Source organism: Pygocentrus nattereri, chromosome 16, assembly GCF_015220715.1.
Source record: "Pygocentrus nattereri isolate fPygNat1 chromosome 16, fPygNat1.pri, whole genome shotgun sequence".
Lineage (NCBI taxonomy): Eukaryota > Metazoa > Chordata > Actinopteri > Characiformes > Serrasalmidae > Pygocentrus > Pygocentrus nattereri.
This window is the reverse complement of record NC_051226.1, coordinates 34,551,999-34,569,866: the sequence shown is the minus strand read 5'-3', so window position 1 is coordinate 34,569,866 and position 17,868 is coordinate 34,551,999. Positions and strand designations below refer to the sequence as shown.

Here is a 17,868-nt window from a genome sequence, read left to right as displayed (position 1 = left end):
AGGAGGTGGTCATAATGTTATGCCTGACCGGTATGATGATAAGCAAAAAACACAAAGAAGCTGTTATTGTAGAGTCAGATTCCGGACTGGAATGAATCAGCCAAAAGCACGTATTACACTTGTGACACTTTTCCTTTCTATGCAGGAAGCGTTGGCTTCTGTTCACAGATAAGCCGTTTCCTCAAGAACATGTGTAACAAGATAAACCCTGTTGGAACCTGAATTATTCATCACATCATAATTAATTAACCTGTTAATCTACAAACCTCATTACAGCTCCGCTATTACAGAAGCAGAAACGGCTCTGAATCTAAAACAGAGGCTGCTCATCATTTCACAGTTTGAAGCTTTCATGCTTCTTTTACATTTCGCCTCTTCTCCTGTTCGGAGGATAGCGAGCCGATCGTTTAGCGGTGAAAAACATTAACGCTGCCTAAAAGCACTGCAGCAAAGCCCACGGTGACCACAGACTGGACTATAAACTATTGATGTGCACAAGTGTATACGCAGTGTGGTCTGTTCCACATCCAGGCTGATGGATAACATGTCAGCTCGGAGCAGCTATCGGGGGGCCTTTAGGAGCTGGCAGAAAAAGTGCTGAGGGGAATTTGTATTCTCATCATATTCATTTGGTGTTTGATGGCTGGAACTGAGTTGTGCACCACCAAGGAGAGGAAGAATGGCTGTTTATGCATTCATTGTAGATTATTTATTGGTAAATAAATAAAGGGACAGAGTATTTTGGCTATTAATCAAGTAGGTTTTTTGAAGGCCCAACAGTAAAAATGGGTGACAGTTTTGATGCACTCAAAGTGACTTGAGTGCTAATAGCGCCCCCTTGTGAAGAATGATCAGACTGGTGAACACAGCTTAATAATGACCTGCACATGCCCTGATTCATCTTTCATGTTGCAAACTAATGAGAACAGCTTAATTTACCCCCCAATTTTGTCATCTACAGTTCCACCTACTAGTTAGGACCCCAGTCACACAATACTACCAACGCTAGGAGGGCGAAGACCAACACAGGCTTCCTCCAAAACCTGTGAAGCCAGCTGCCGCTCACACAGCATCATTGGACCGCTGAACGTGCTTGAAGGAAAGCACCAACCGCCAGATCTGTTACGATGACTAGCATCGCGTTAAGTGATGGGGGGAGAAGGAGGGGCCATCCTGTCCACCCAGAGAGAGCGAGGCCAATTGTGCTCTCTTGGACTCCTGGCTATCATCACCAGGGATCGTACTTGCGATCTCCTGATGGTAGGGCCAACACTTAGACGGTTGCATCACTCAGGAGCCCCTACAGCATAATTTTCTAAAATAATTTGATATTTTCATCACTGTTTTCAGAACGTAGTCATATATTCATAACAAAAGACAGGCATGTTTGATTGAGCATCATTGAATGTAGGAATGTTGCTGGCGGTAATTGATGGCTTCTGAAGAAACTCAACTAGGGAAACGTTAAAGAGTGGCAGTCCATGGCGAGGGTTCTCTTCCCCAGCAGTAGGATGTGCTGCCATGGTTTTTTATTCACATAAAAGAACTTTGAGTGCAAATACGGCCTGGGTTCATTCCCCGGCTGGGCGACCAGGGTCCTTTCTGTCCAAAGACGTGCAGTCAAGCCAATTAGACACGCTAAATTGACCCTAAGTGTGAGTATGTGTGAATTCATATGTATGTGTTTATGCCCTGTGACAGACTGGCGGCCTGTCCAGGGTGTCACCTGCCTACGCCCTATGACCGCTGAGATAGGCTACAGCGCCCCTGCAATCCAGGAGGATAACTGGCTTAGATCATGTGTGTGTGTGTGTGTGTGTGTGTGTGTGTGTGTGTGTGTGTGTGTATGTAATTTATGTGAACATTTTTAGTGAACATTGTTATTTGCTGGACTTCACTGGAATTACAGAAAAAAATATATTAAACAGATTTTTTAAAAGACTTCAATTTTTATCGACCCCTTAAAATCTCAGGCTTATGACATACTAACACTTTTTTCCAGTAACTACAGGAACTTCAGTGCAAACTGGTTGAGATCTTCATTGAAATGTATAGATATGATAGAAGTGTGTGATAAAAGTCAGTGCCTGCTCGTGAGCCCTGGCCTTTAAAGCGGAAAGAAACTATTTGACTACACACACCTAGGGGCAATGTAGCATGTCCAATTGGCCTAACTGCATGTCTTTGGACTGTGGGAGGAAACCCACGCAGACAACATGCAAACTCCATACAGAGAGGACCCTGGTTGTCCGGCCGGGGAATCGAATCCAGGCCCCCCCTTGCTGTGAGGTGACAGTGCTACCCACCGCACCACCGTGCCACCCACAATTTGACCAGCAGCAGATAAACAATGGAGAAAAAACTGAATGTGTGGAACAGTTTCACAGTTTCTACCAGGGACAGGCCACATTTTAAGTTTGTTTGTCTTTTTGTTTTTTTTTTTATATGAAATTAAGATAAGGAGAGAGGACCTGCCTCAGATGCCTCAAGGTTTTGTTCTCGAGTGACAAGAAAAGGGATCGTGTGATCGGCCTCAGGCTGGGACAGGCTGTTATGGTGAAGAGGGAGCTGACCCATGAGGCAAAGCTGTCCATTTGCCGGTCGGTCTACATCCCCACCTTCACCTACAGTCATGAGCATTGGCTAATGACCGAAAGAATGAGATTGCAGATACAGGAGGCGGCGATGAGCTCTCTTGACATGGTGACGACTACACCCTACTTCATCCGGGAAGAGCTCAAAGTAAAGATGCTATTCCTCCATATTAAGAGAAGTCAGTTGAGGTGATTCAGGCATGTGATCATTATTATGCCCCCTGGCCACCTCCCGGGAGGTTTACCAGGCAAGGCCTACTAAGATGAGACCCCAAGGTCGCCCCAGGACTTGCAGGAAGGATTATACCTCCAAGTTGGCCTTGGTAGCTTGTTATCCCCGGAGTGAGCTAGAGGAAGTTGCCAGGCACAGGATCGTCTGGGATTCTCTGCTTTCCCTACTGCTACATGACCCTGGCTAGACCAAGCGTTTTAAGAAGATGAATGAATGACTGAACAAGCATCGCTAACTCATGCAGAAAAGCTTAGATAAGTTGTTCGCCAGGAGTTTTGTCTGGGACTCAGCGCAGCAGGAGATCAGTCACCTGTGAGGGAACGTGAGTTATATTGCAAATTCTGATTGGTGCTTAGGCAGATCTGACCAAATTTAGTCACCTAGCTCAAACCGAACAAGGCATTTCAAAGATCTCTCGACAGAAAAAACTGACAGCATACTTTCACTGCCAGTTCATGAAAAGAAATCCCAAAAACGATGGACAATAGTTAGAAGAAGATCAGGAAAATGAGTAGAGAGGCTTTAATGCCTTACATTTGAGGTTTAGATTTAAATATTTTAAATGTTACGAGTGAAAGGAATCACACACTTCTCCGTTTCTTCACAGAGCCTTCATCTACCACACGCTCACACACACTGCCACACCCACGTCTCCACTGTGGAGACGACGCTAGTTGCCTGGTGACTGAGAGACAGAGAGAGAGAGAGATGGAGAACAAAGCAAAGGACGAGAAAAGAGTGAGAGAGCAAAGAGCGTGAGTAAGAGCTACGGATAGAGACAGATACAGAGAGAGAGATATATGTACAATCAGGTCCATAAATATTTGGATGTCGACCAAGTTATTGCTCTTCTAGCTGTCTACCACAGGGTATTGGAGGTGAAATTAAATGATAAAAATTGCTCAACATGTAGATTTTCAGCTTTAATTTGAGGGTATTTACAGCCAAATCAAGTGAACAGTGTAGGAATTATTATTAATAGTGTATGAACCATTTTCATGCATATCCCACCCTTCATTTTTAGGGGCTCACAAATAACTAGACAAACTAACATTTATAAAATAGCATTTTTATTGCTTGGTTGCAAGTCCTTTGCAGTCAATACCTGCCTGCACACTGGAACCCATAGACACCAGCAGATGCTGGGTTTATTCCCTAGTGATCCTCTTCAAGGCCTTGAATGCCACAGTTGTCAGTACCTGGTTGTTCTTGGGGTTGTTCTTGTAAGTTAAATGCATGCTGGATTGCACTGAGGTGAGGTGAGTGACCTGACCATTGCAGAACATTCCACTTCTTTGCCTTAAGAAAGTCTTGGGTTTGGTTCGCAGTATGCTTCAAGTCATTATCCATCTGTACTGTGAAGCTCTGTCCAGTGAGTTTTGAAGCATTTGGCCTGAGTCTGAGCAGATAATATAGCCCTATACTCTTCAGAATTTGTCCTCCTACTTTTGTCAGCAGTAACATTAACTACAAGAGAACCAGTTCCATATATGCCCTCGCCTTGAAACTACCACCACCATGCTTCACAGGTGAGTTGAGGCTTTGGATCATAAGCAGTTGCTTTCTTTCTCCATGCTTTTTTCTTATCATCATTCTGGTAGAAGCTAATCTTTGTCACATCTGTCCTTAAGGTGTTGTTCCAGAACTGTTCAGGCTTGTCGCAGCAGTTCCATGCTTACGTTTTCACTTAGGTAGCATTATATGTGCAGATGACATGAAGAATGAAGCATGAAGAATGATGTAGCCATTAGAACATGGTGAATGGATGCATGTGGTCAGCAACAATACTCAAATTGGCATTCAAGCAATGATTGATTGGTGTTAAGGAGACCAAAGTGTGTCAAGAAAACATTGCCCATCCCATTACACCACCTCCACCAGCCTGGACTGTTGATACGAGGCAGATTGGGTCCATGGATTCATGCTGTTGGCACCAAATTCTGACTTTACCATCTGGATTCATCAGACCAGGCTATGTTTTTCCAGGGTTCAACTGTTCAGTTTTGATGAGTCTGTGCCCACGGCAGCCTCAGCCTTCTGTTCTTGGCTGAGAGAAATGGAACCCAACGTGGTCTTCTGCTGTTGTAGCCTATCCACCTCAAAGTTCAACATGTTATGCACTCTGAGAAGTTTTTCGAGTTCACCACAGTTGTACAGAATTGTTTGAGCTTTCGTAGTCTTTCGGTCAACTCGAATTAGTCTGGCCATGCCCCACTGACCTCTTTCGTCAGCAAGGCATTTTCATGCACCAAATTGCTGCTCACTGGATATTTTTTTTCCTTATTGCTCCATTCTGAGTAACTCTAGAGACACTGTGTGTGAAAATCCCAGCAGATCAACAATTGAAGAAATGCTCAAACCAGCCCATCTGGCACCAACAGTCATGCTATGGTCAAAATCACTGAGATTTTTTCTCTTTCTGATGGTTGATATGAACATTACCTGAAGCTGCTGTAATTTTATGCCACATGATTGGCTGAGTAGATAACTGCATGAATGTGTAGGTGTCCAGGTGTACCTAATAAAGTGCTCGGCAGGGGTGTGTGTAGGTGTGTGTACATTACACCCCCTTACTGTGATCTCTAATTTGAGGACCGTTGCTGGTTTCTAAGGGAAATAAATGTATGGCTGCTTGCTCTGTGCAGTATTTGTTGCCATAGCGATAGGCGAGTTGTTATGTTGATATATTTAGCATAATCAGATTGAATGGTGTTTAGATGGGAGAGATCTGTCTAATGCAGGGTCCATACAGCAGAGCGCTGAACAGACAAAAGAAGACGAGCTGCATGTATATTGCTGTATTTGATTTGTTCAGAAATGAATCATTCAGTAAAATGATTCACTCCTTCTGAATCGTTCACCTGTGCAATGGTTCTTCAGATTTACGAAGAACGTCTTGTGTATGGTTCAATAAAGAACCTTTTTGAAATTGGCTATATATAATACCAAAAAGGGTACTAATGTTATGATGTCAAACTTATAATACAAAAAGAACCATTTTTGATGCTATATAGAACCCTTTTCAAAAAGGTTCTGCATAGAACGTTACAGCACGTTCCTCATCAATCTGAAAAACCTTTTTATGACCCTTCAATCATGCAAAGGGTTCTATGAGTGTTTGTGGTTCTATATAGGAACATTTTACTTACTAAAGAACCTTTTGAAGGACCATAATTTACAAAACATGGAAGTTGACCAGGGTGCCCAAACTTTTGCATAAGACTGTATATGAAAATACAGTAACTTTAATAGTACACAGTCTTCACAGTCTGCAATGTGCCCTGCAGCCTTTTTACGGTTTTTAAGGTGTTGCTAGGGCATTGTGATAGTATACCAGATGGTTGCTTAGGTGTCTCTTGGGCATTTCTATGGTATCCCATGTAGTTGCTAAAATGTTGCTAGGGCATTGCTATGGTATCCCAGGTGGTTGCTAAGATGTTGCTAGGGCATTGCTATGATATCCCAGTTGGTTGCTAAGATGTTACTAGAGCATTGCTATGATATCCTAGGTTGTTGCTAAGATGATACTAGGGCATTGCTATGGTATCCCAGGTGGTTGCTAAAATGTTATTGGGGCATTGCTGTGGTATCCCAGGTGGTTGCTTAGATGTTGTTGGGGCATTGCTATGGTATCACACATGGTTGCTAAAATGTCACTAGAGTGATGCTATGGCATCTAAGGTGGTTGCTAAGATGTTGTTGGGGCATTGCTGTGGTACCCCAGGTGGTTGCTAAAATGTCGCTAGAGCATTGCTATGGTATCCCAGGTGGTTGCTAAGATGTTGCGGCATTGCTATGGTAGGGCATTGCTGTAGTGTCCCAGGTAGTGGTTAAAATGTTGCTAGGGCATTGCTATGGTATCCCATGTGGTTACTAAGATGTTGCTAGGGAATTACTGTGGTATCCTAGGTGGTTGCCAAGATGTTGCCAGGACATTGCTGTGGTACACCAGGTGGTTGCTAAGATGTTGGAGCATTGCTGTGGTATCCCAGGTGGTTGCTAAGATGTTGCTATGGCATTGCTGTGGTATCCCAAGTAGTTGCTAAGATGTTGCAGCATTGCTATGGTAGGGCATTGCTGTAGTGTCCCAGGTAGTGGTTAAAATGTTGCTAGGACATTGCTGTGGTATCACACGTGGTTGCTAAAGTGTCGCTAGAGCATTGCTGTGGTATCCCAGGTGGTTGCTAAGATGTTGGAGCATTGCTGTGGTATCCCAGGTGGTTGCTAAGATGTTGCTATGGCATTGCTGTGGTATCCCAGGTAGTTGCTAAGATGTTGCAGCATTGCTATGGTAGGGCATTGCTGTAGTGTCCCAGGTAGTGGTTAAAATGTTGCTAGGGCATTGCTATGGTATCCCATGTGGTTACTAAGATGTTGCTAGGGAATTACTGTGGTATCCCAGGTGGTTGCCGAGATGTTACCAGGACATTGCTGTGGTACCCCAAGTGGTTGCTAAAATGTTGCTAGGACATTGCTGTGGTATCACACGTGGTTGCTAAAGTGTTGCTAGAGCATTGCTGTGGTATCCCAGGTGGTTGCTAAGATGTTGGGGCATTGCTGTGGAATCCCAGGTGGTTGCTAAGATGTTGCTATGTCATTGCTATGGTATCCCAGGTGGTTGTTAAGATGTTGCAGCATTGCTATGGTAGGGCATTGCTGTAGTGTCCCAGGTAGTGGTTACAATGTTGCTAGGGCATTGCTATGGTATCCCATGTGGTTACTAAGATGTTGCTAGGGAATTACTGTGGTATCCCAGGTGGTTGCTAAGATGTTGCCAGGACATTGCTGTGGTACCCCAGGTGGTTGCTAAAATGTTGCTAGGGCATTGCTGTGGTATCCCATGTGGTTACTAAGATGTTGTTAGAGCATTACTATAGTGTCCCAGGTGGTTGCCAAGATGTTGTTGGGGCATTGCTATGGTGTTCCAAGTGGTTGCTAAGATGTTGCCAGGGCATTGCTGTGATATCCCAGGGGGTTGCTAAGATGTTGCTCAGGCATTACTATAGCGTCCCAGGTGGTTGCTGAGATGTTGTTGGGGCATTGCTGTGGTGTTCCAGGTGGTTGCTAAGATGTTGCCAGGGCATTGCTGTGATATCCCAGGGAGTTGCTAAGATGTTGCTCAGGAATTACTATAGCGTCCCAGGTGGTTGCTGAGATGTTGTTGGGGCATTGCTGTGGTGTTCCAGGTGGTTGCTAAGATGTTGCAAGAGCATTGCTATAATATCCCAGCTGGCTGCTAAGATGTTGCCCAGGAGGTTGTCTCTGTGTGCACATACGTATGTGTAAGTATGTATAAACATGTCGTTTTTTTTTTTTAAACAAAACCGCATGTCTTCAAAGTTCCAAATAACTTTACAGGAGAAGGAGAAAACCTTTAATGGAAGTAAACACAACCTCTTCAAAAAATTCTCCTCACATATGATAGCTTCCCTTCGTTCCGGACCACTTCAGTGTTTTTGGGTGGCATGCTCCTTTAAGCCCTTGGTGATGAATTGCTGTGAGAGAAATCTGTTCTCTGTGCTCTCTGCTGCTCACAGCTCTCTCCTTATTTCCTCAAGCAGAAGCTGGTGGGTGTATTTTTTTTTTTTTGTAATTCGAGGCATATTGGCTCCTCTTCTCTCCTCTCTCCCCCCATCAGAGAACACGATTCATCTACAAGAATATTTCATGAGCGTTCTGATCTGCTCTGTTATAGTTTATGTGTGGTTGATGTACAGTGTTGCTGTTGGTTTTTCACAGAACATCAATATAAGCATACAAACGCCTCTCACTCTCTCTGCCTCTCACTCTTTCTCTCTCCCTCCTTCTCTCACTCTTTTTTTACGAGCTACTGTATGAACTGTGTGCATTCTTCTTTCACTATACTGTAGCTGTGTCACTGTAGGTCTATCATAGTATGGTCTGTGATTGTGGCTTTGTGACAAGCTCTATAACTGTAGTTCTGTGACTGCACCTCTGTAATAGTATCTCTGTAACTGTAAATCTGTGAACATAGTTCTGTGACTGTATCTCTGTGATTGTAGTTCCGACTGTAGTTTTGTGACTGTAGCTCTGGGGTTGTAACTCTAATTGTAGTTCTGGGGCTGTAGCTCTATAACTGTAGTTCTGTGACTGCACCTCTGTAATAGTATCTCTGTAACTGTAAATCTGTGAACATAGTTCTGTGACTGTATCTCCGTGATTGTAGTTCCGACTGTAGTTTTGTGACTGTAGCTCTGTGGTTGTAACTCTAATTGTAGTTCTGGGGCTGTAGCTCTGTAACTGTAGCTCTGTGACAGCAGCTCTGTAATAGTATCTCTGTAACTGTAAATCTGTGAACATAGTTCTGTGACTGTATCTCCGTGATTGTAGTTCCAACTGTTGTTTTGTGACTAGCTCTGTGATTGTAGTTTTGTGGCTGTACATTTACAGCATGTGATTGTAGCTTTGTGACTGTATCTCTGTGATTGTAGTACTGTCACTGTAGCTCTGTTACTGCCATCTCTGTGGCTGCATCTGTGTGGCTGTACCTCTACAGCTGTAGGTCTGTGACTGTAGCTCTGTAGCTGTATCTGCTTGAGTGGATCTCTCTGACTAGCTCTGTGACTGTAGCTCTGTGGCTATAGCTCTGTGATTGTAGCTCTGTGACTGTAGGTGTTTGGTGGTAGCTTTGTGACTGAACCTCTGAAGATCTGGTTGTATCTCTGTGATTGTAGCTCTGTAACTGTATCTCTGTGGCTGTATCTCTTTGGCTGTAGCTTTGTGACTGTAGCTCTGTCATTGTAGCTCAGTAGCTGTAGCTCTGATTATTGTTTTGTGATAAGCTCTGTAATTGTAGCTCTGTGACTGTAGCTCTGTGATTATGGGTCTCTGACTGTAGCTCTGTGGTTTTAGATTTGTGTGCTAGCTATGTTACTATTTGTGGTTGTAGCTCTGTGACTTTAGCTCTGTAACTAAACATTTAAATGATTGGCTTTAATTTTAGCTTCTTTAGTTCTTTCTTTTGTGTATTTACATTGTTTTTCCCATTTTGCTTACACTGTTTTACTCTTTTATTCACATACACTGTGCGTATATGTGATCGAGGAGATTCTATATAAGTAAACACTGTTATTGCTGTTATTTAAATGCATCGCTGCATCGCTGAACAGACACAATGGAACAGTAGTTGCTATTGAGTTTGGGTGAGACTTGTTTTGCTCCAAATGAGATAATCAGGCTGTAAACAGTTCGTTGTGTCTAACACAGGCCTGTTCTAGGCCTTGTGCTGGGAAACAGCATTCCTGGAATGTCTTAAAACCATTCATAATGCAGGTTGCATGACTCTCCCATCCATTTTAATTGAAAAAAAATAGCATAGACCAACATGGCTGGTCTCCAGCAAAACATACATTGTGTTTGGGAAGCTGATATTTCATGATATGGCCATGCATACCAGCTAAACCAGTAGGGACCAGCTTAAACTGTCTTGGAATTTATGTATTTACACCTCAAAGCATGACAGGCCTGTAAGACCACCTGCTCTCAAAACATGTTCTTAAATGGCTTGTTATTATTATATAGATCTGTGTTTGTGTATTACAGAAGTGCATAATTTTCCATTCAAAACAGAGGCTTCCTCAGTACATCCAGGAAAAAAGATTTGCTGGGCACTGCATAGCAGCTTTTGTACATCATGAATGAGTTTGAACCCCTCACGGCCCAATATACTATAACCCCAAATCCAATGAAGTTGGGACGTTGTGTAACATGAATAAAAACAGAATATGTTGATTTGCAAATCCTTTTCAACCTATATTCAATTGAATACACTACAAAGACAAGATATTTAATGTTCACTCATGTTACTCATGTTAATATTCACTCATTTTGAATTTGATGCCTGCAACACGTTCCAATGAAGTTGGGACAGGGGCGTGTTTACCACTGTGTTACATCACCTTTCCTTTTAACAACACTCAGTAAGTGTTTGGGAACTGAGGACACTAATTGTTGAAGCTTTGTAGGTGGAATTCTTTCCCATTCTTGCTTGATGTACAACTTCAGTTGGTCAACAGTCCGGGGTCTCCGTTGTCGAATTTTGCGCTTCATAATGCGCCACACATTTTCCACGGCAGACAGTCCAGCCTAGTACCCGCACTCTTTTACTACGAAGCCATGCTGTTGTAACACGTGCAGAATGTGGCTTGGCATTGTCTTGCTGAAAGAAACGTTGCTTGGATGGCAGCAGATGTTGCTCCAAAACCTGTATGTACCTTTCAGCATTAATGGTGCCTTCACAGATATGCAAGATACCCATGCCATGGGCACTAACACACCCCCACACCATCAGAGATGCTGGCTTTTGAACTTTGCGCTGATAACAATCCGGACAGTCCTTTTCCTCTTTGGCCCGGAGGACGCGACGTCCATGATTTCCAAAAACAATTTGAAATGTGGACTCGTCAGACCACAGGACACTTTTCCACTTTGCCTCAGTCCATCTCAGATGAGCTCGGGCCCAGAGAAGCCGGCGGTGTTTCTGGTGTTGTTGATATGCGGCTTTCGCTTTGCATGGCAGAGTTTTAACTTGCACTTGTAGATGGAGCAACGAACTGAGTTCACTGACAGTGGTTTTCTGAAGTGTTCCTGAGCCCATGTGGGGATATCCGTTACAGAATGATGTGGGTTTTTAATGCAGTGCCACCTGAGGGGTCGAAGGTCACGGGCATTCAATGTTGGTTTTCTGCCTTGCCGCTTACTTGCAGAGATTTCTCCAGATTGTCTGAATTCTTTGATGATATTATGGACTGTAGATGATGAAATCCCTAAATTCCTTGCAATTGCACATTGAGAAACGTTGTTCTTAAACTGTTGGACTATTTGCTCACGCAGCTGTTCACAAACTGGTGAACCTCGCCCCATCCTTGCTTGTGAATGACTGAGCCTTGCAGGGATGCTCCCTTTATAACCAATCATGACACTCACCTGTTTCCAATTAACCTGTTCACCTGTGGAATGTTCCAAACAGGTGTTTTTTGAGCATTCCTCAACTTTCCCAGTCTTTTGTTGCCCCTGTCCCAACTTCTTTGGGATGTGTTGCAATTCAAAATGATTGAATATTTGCAAAAAACAATAAAGTTTATCCATTTGAACATTAAATATCTTGTCTTTGTAGTGTATTCAATTGAATATAGGTTGAAAAGGATTTGCAAATCATCGTATTCTGTTTTTATTTATGTTTTACGCAACGTCCCAACTTCATTGGAATTGGGGTTGTAAAATATGGAAATTAGGAGGACATTTATAGTTACCTAGAGCAAAAGCTAACATAGCTAACTATAATGAACTGGTATTACAATTAGAAATTACAACGGTGTCAGATTTCCATATCTGACTAATAAACCGTCTAATACGATATGCAGAACTGTATTAGTAGCAGGTAGCAGTAGCTTAACATGCTACAGCTTCAAACACCACACCACGGGTTCAATGCCGTGCCCTAAGCTTAAATGACAGAGGTTTAGAGGATAATGACCCAAATCTGAGGCTGTGAACCTGTTTTTGTGTGTCGAGCCATTAGCTGTGCTAATCTTGCTCCACTGCACTGAGTTGCACCATGGGCTAGCGTTAGCTCAGTGAGCAGGCAGTGAGCGCTGTTGTTGTTAGCATCTAGGACTTAGTGAGTAGGCTAAAGACACATTAGAACAGACTAAAAGACTAAAACACCTCAACACGGGTTTGGCATTTGCAAGTTTAGCGGATAAAAACTCTAATCTGAAGCAGTGAACCTGTTTTTGTTTGTGGAACTGTGGGCTACGCTAATGTTGCTCCACTATGCCGTCCATGTTAGCACCAGAAGGTAGCATTAGCTTCTTTTCTTTTTTTGAGAAGAAAATAACAGACGTTCTTCAAGAAAGCACTAGTTCCATGAATTAATTCCATTAATTCCATAACCATTAATTCAGACACCTAATATTTGAAGCTAGTACACTGTTAGCTGATGTTAGCTACCAGTTAGTGCTAGCTGCATGCCTAAATCATCACACATTTGCCTCAAACTGTTTGTAGTTTATAAGTTCTCAGGCTTATTTTTGCAGTTTCTGACACTGTGTAACATTATTATCTATAAACTTGGGGAACAACAACAACAGTATAGTCTTAGCTAATGGGCTTCATTTGGGGTAAAGAGGAAAACTACATACATTCGATTCTTTCCACATTTTGTCCTTTAAACAGGAGGCGCTGAAAAGCTGAATGGACTAAGATCTGTCCCTACACGCCTGCTGTATCGGTCACATTCCTGCATTTTAGACCTCCCCTGTCCAGCTTAGCCTTTGACATTTACATTCAGGACTATATGTGATATGAAATTCATCTGAGTGTGTGTGGCAGCGACTCTTTTTTATGCGCTGCTTCGCTCAGTCACATCGATTAGGAGGTAAAGACGTGTTTCTCTGAAGCATCCCCTCAGCTATTTCTTAGCAGCGCTCTTCTTTCTCGCTCTCTCTCGCTCACGCTCTCTCCCCTTGCTCTTCCACCTTCTGGCATTTTGTGATTTTTCCCTCAGACTGAGGTCAGCGCCGTGACTCGCAGTCATCAGCTCTCCTCCACCACATTTGTCTGCTGTTTTAAAAGCCTTTAAAAGCCACAACGGCCATCTTCAGATGTTTGGCTTCGTGTAGGGATACGAAATAATGTGACTGCTGCATTGGTATCTGAAGAAAACCTCTTAAAACCACCATATTAGCATCAGTACAAGTGGATCAGACACAGCAGTTCTACTGGAGTTTGTAAACACTGTGTCCACTCACTGTCCACTCTATTAGACAAGTCCTGCCTTGTCGGTCCGCCTTGTAGATGTAAAGTCAGAGTCGATAGCTCATCAGCTGCTCCACAGTTTGTGTTGGTCCTCTAGTCCTTCATCAGTGGTCACAGGATACTGGTCACAGGACGCTGCTGGCTGGATACTTTTGGTTTTTAGTCCAGCAGAGACACTGGGGTGTTTAAAAACTGGAGCATCAGCCTTTTTTTATTTTATATACAGCGGCTAATAAATTGAACATATATTTTTTAATTTTCTAAATAGGTTTTCTTTTCCATAAATTGAAAACGCGAGTTCCTTTTTACTTTGCATGAATGAACCACTAGGGGTGGTCCAAATTGACTTGGAATACACTTTTTTTACATTAACCTATATTAAAAATAAAGCATTTAGGGTGAAGCTGCCATTGTAGAGATACTAGGTTTTGTCCTTGACAGCTGTGATACATTGAATTCCTTAAAAGGTTCTTTATGGTGATGCAGGTTTGTTGTAACCATAAAGTAGTCATTAGTGATTTACACATTTTACGCACAGCTCTGGAATTGAGAGTAGTTGACGTGTTTAGTATTGTTACAGGCCAGATCAGCAGTTTGTGAGCTGTATAGCTGAATGCTTGTAATTGGCTGTATAGCTTAATGGTTAAGTTACTGGTTCAAGCCCAGCACATGGACACACTTGTTGGTCTTCAACGCTTTCTTCCTGCTAATCTAATTATGTCTTTTGTTGCATGTTATCGCATCCCTTAATGATGTGGTCATCATGGAAACATATCACGATAATAATAAAAATTGCAGTTCATTGTGTGGCCCTACAACTTCACAGGGAGTGGGTGACATTTCAGGCGTGCCGTTAGCACTGTGCTAATTGTTGTGGTATAAGTTTTCATTGCTTGTTAGCCACATCAGCTTTGGTAGCCACAGTGCTAGAAGTAAAGAAGCAAGCCTCCGACACCGAACATGTCTTGGTTGGTCAACTACATTTGGCTACAAATTGTAATCGTATTGGGATCTGAATTTTATGGCGGAACTCAAAATAGTGCTCAGATTTGATAAATGACTGGGGAATTTGTCTTACTCAGACTCTAAATACACGCATATACACAAATTCTCCAAAAACAAACACACACCCTGGTTTCCACCTTAAGTCTACACAGTGTGTGCAGGTGGATAAAATGGAACCCAGGTCAGTCATGGTATGTCCGTCTCTCTTCAGGCAGCCACGGTGCAGCAGTGTATGTATGCTCTGTGGGCTGAATGTGAGATTGGAGTATAAGCCATTACACATAACTTCATGTAACATGTGTATATATATATATATATATATATATATAATTTTTTGAACGAATGAATGAAATAAATACATTTTAAAAAGTATCTTCTATCAATTTAGAAAGTTGGCACAGTAGATAAAATACAAATAAACCAAATTGTTTTTTTTGTAAAACAAAAGGCATAACAGGCTTGTTTATGACCACGCTCATTGTCCATTTTATCAGCTCCACTTACTGTATAGGTGCACTTTGTAGTTCTACAGTTACAGACTGTAGTCCATCTGTTTCTCTGATACTTTGTTAGGCGTGGAGATAGAGAGAGAGAGAGAACCACACAAACACACAGGCAGTAGTGGGGAGCTGACCGCAGTGGGACTGTCCTGTCCCAGGCTGGGGGTGGGGGTGTGGCCTGGCGAGCTTTCAGGCAGGCGCGTGTGTTGTAGCGGCTGGAGAACTCTTACAGCTAAGCTACTTTCCCCACCAAAAGCTCACGAGAAAGCCAAACTCTCGGCTAAGTCCTTCTTTCGGATGTCTAGCTGTAAACTCTTGACCACCACAGCAGAGGATGAGCGTCTGGGTTACTGGGTTAGCCTTTGAATCTAGCCCGGTGTGGTCCAGCAGTAGTGCACACTTTTACGAGTTTCTGGAGAGCTAGAGTTGTTGATCAAAGAGACGGCGTGACAGAGGAATGCAATCACACCCTTTTTTCTACAAGTTGATAACTGTCTGACTTCATAGCTCGGAACCTTTCCCTCGAGGAAGCGCTGGAAAAAGACTGAGGTTTCTTCTCGAGAAGCTACAAGAAGGTGAGGTAGGGCTGGGCGATATGACGATATGTTATCGTGATAGAGCCCATCTCGATTCCATTCCATTCTGAGGATACGATGGAGATGGTCAGATCATGTTTGATGCTATAAAATTGTTGCTTTTCAGTTGTAGTTGCTTCTTCAAGCTCATTCTGATGGCAAAGTGGTTGGGGGTATTGCTTGGTGACCACAAGCAGTGGCCACATGTTGTGCCTTAGCTGTCATGCAGTCAGTCATATGGCCTTATTGTTCTGTGAGATGTTTGCTGATGCATTCATACTGATTAGATCTGATTGGTTGACACTGTGTTTGCCTGAAAAGTCCTGAAAGCTCTGCAGGGAGAAGCTCATGTGAAATGGAACAGCTTCATGTATCTGGACCTGCTTGTTGGAGCTCGGTAGTCTTCAGATAAGTCAGTATCATGATATTTTACCATTAGTAACGATATTAAATTTGCATTAGTATAGTTTATCACCAGCATTGGTGAAGCTAATATGTTAGCCTTAGTGTTAATGAAGTCAGTAAGTTAGCAGGAATAAAGTTAATGAGCCACTGCTTTAAGATAATTAATAATTTAGCACTAATACAGTTGATAAGTTGGTGCTAATGAAGTTAATTAGTTGCTAGCGTTATTAAAGTTAAAAAGCTTATGCTTTAATAAAGTTAATGAGTAATCATTAATTAAGCTAATGAGTGCACGCTTTAAGAAAGATAAGTTAGCAATAATAAAGTTAATGAGTTAGCAATAATAAATGTAATAATTAGCATATAAAGTTCATGCCATGATAAATGTAATCATTAGGATTAGTAAAGTTATTGAGCTCATGCCTTAATAAAGTTAACAAGTTAGCAATAATAGAGTTAATACGTTAGCATTTATAAAATTAATGAGTTATTATTAATTAAGATAATGAGCCCTTGTTTTAATAATGTTAATGAGTTATCATTAATAAAGTTCATGAGCTCTTGCTTTAATAAAATGATCAATTTAGCAATAATAAAGTTAATGAGTCAGCATGAATAGAGTTACTGAGCTCATGCGTTAATAAAATTAACAATTAAGCAATAATAAAGTTAATAAGTCAGCATTAATAGAATTACTGAGCTCATGCTTTAATAAAATTAACAATTAAGCAATAATAAAGTTAATAAGTCAGCATTAATACAGTTACTGAGCTCATGCTTTAATAAAATTAACAATTTAGCAATAATAAAGTTAATAAGTCAGCAATAATAGAGTTAATGAGCCCATGCTTTAATAAAATGACCAATTTAGCAATAATAAAGTTAATGAGTCAGCAGTAATAAAGTTACTGAGCTCATGCTTTAATAATATGAAATATTTAGCAATAATAAAGTTAATGAGTCAGCATTAAAGTTAATGAGCCCATGCTTTAATAAAATTACCAATTTAGCAATAATAAAGTTAATGAGTCAGCATTAATAGAGTTAATGAGCTCATGCTTTAATAAAATTACCAATTTAACAATAATAAAGTTAATGAGTCAGCATTAATAGAGTTAATGAGCTCATGCTTTAATAATATGAACAATTTAGCAATAATAAAGTTAATGAGTCAGCATTAATAGAGTTACTGAGCTCAAGCTTTAAGAAAATTACCAATTTAGCAATAATAAAGTTAATGAGTCAGCATTAATAGAGTTAATGAGCTCATGCTTTAATAATATGACCAATTTAACAATAATAAAGTTAATGAGTCGGCATTAATAGAGTTAATGAGCTCATGCTTTAATAATATGAACAATTTAGCAATAATAAAGTTAATGAGTCAGCATGAATAGAGTTACTGAGCTCATGCTTTAAGAAAGTTCACACATTTATAAAATAGTTGATCAATACTGTGAAAGATAAAGGTAATCATAGTTGTAATGTGAGCAGTACAGATCTCCGGGTACAGGCGGTACAGCCCAGCACCGTGGCCAGTGAAGGATTTCTCTGAGGAAAGCGCTCGTGTAGAAATGTTGTTCTTTTCTTTCTCTCTTTCCCTCCCTTGTTCATTTTCTTCCCTTCCACGGCTAGAACGGAGGGAAAGCATGTGATACGGCAGTGGGTTTAATGACCGCTCATGGGTTTCCCTCCTCCTCGCCGGACAGAAAAGATCTTGTGTTTTCTTTGTTTTTGTGTAGTTGCATGTTTTGCGGTTGACCCATTTAACTTCCGGC

General features: G+C 41.7%; 1 protein-coding gene across 2 annotated transcripts in view; it reads left to right on the top strand.

The window, feature by feature from the left end:
• The window catches only part of rab27b (RAB27B, member RAS oncogene family), a 60,692-nt gene that overhangs the window by 10,610 nt on the left and 32,214 nt on the right, over positions 1-17,868 (top strand). The window contains exon 1 of one of the 2 annotated variants that reach the window (XM_017717169.2): positions 15,396-15,685. The exons of the other annotated variant lie outside the window; for it this stretch is intronic. The gene's annotated coding sequence lies outside the window, so the exon portion shown is untranslated. Of the gene's footprint in view, positions 1-15,395; positions 15,686-17,868 lie in introns of those variants that run through there. 2 annotated transcript variants of the gene reach the window in all.